Source organism: Mandrillus leucophaeus, unplaced genomic scaffold (assembly GCF_000951045.1).
Source record: "Mandrillus leucophaeus isolate KB7577 unplaced genomic scaffold, Mleu.le_1.0 Scaffold58, whole genome shotgun sequence".
Taxonomy (NCBI): domain Eukaryota; kingdom Metazoa; phylum Chordata; class Mammalia; order Primates; family Cercopithecidae; genus Mandrillus; species Mandrillus leucophaeus.
In genome coordinates, this window is record NW_012106252.1 from 4,000,387 (window position 1) to 4,000,914 (window position 528).

The following is a 528-nucleotide window of genomic DNA, read 5'->3' on the forward strand; positions in this document are numbered from 1 at the left end:
CAGCGGCAATCGGCCCCCGTACACCCCTCTCCACACTTGCTCCCGCAGCCCTCACCCTCCGCCTCGCCTGCCCCCCTCCGAGTACCGCCTCTGCGCCCCCCTCCACCCTCAGTTCCTCACCCCCAGAAGCTTTAGACCCCCTCACCCCAGCTGGCCCACGCCTCCCGTCCCTATTCTCCAGGCCCCCCGCAGCCATTCACCTCTTTTGACCGGCAGCCCGCCCCTTCTCTTTCCTGATTCGAGGGGGAGACTGGGGAATTAGGCCCTTTCCCCAGTTTCCCCCTCGCAGCGCCCTCCTCGACGAGGCCCCAGACCCCACCAGGCTTCCCTCCCTCCCAGACACCCGTCCCAGCACCCACCCTTCCCTTAGAACTGCCACCCAACTCCCCTTCCCCGCCCCTCCTCCAGGCCTCTCTTGTCCTTTCCTATGCCACCGGGCCCTCCAGCTCTCCCCCGCGCCACCCCGCCCCAGAAAGGACAGTCCGTTCCGGCCTCCGCTGTGGTCGCTCCGGGGGCCCCAGAGCAGGG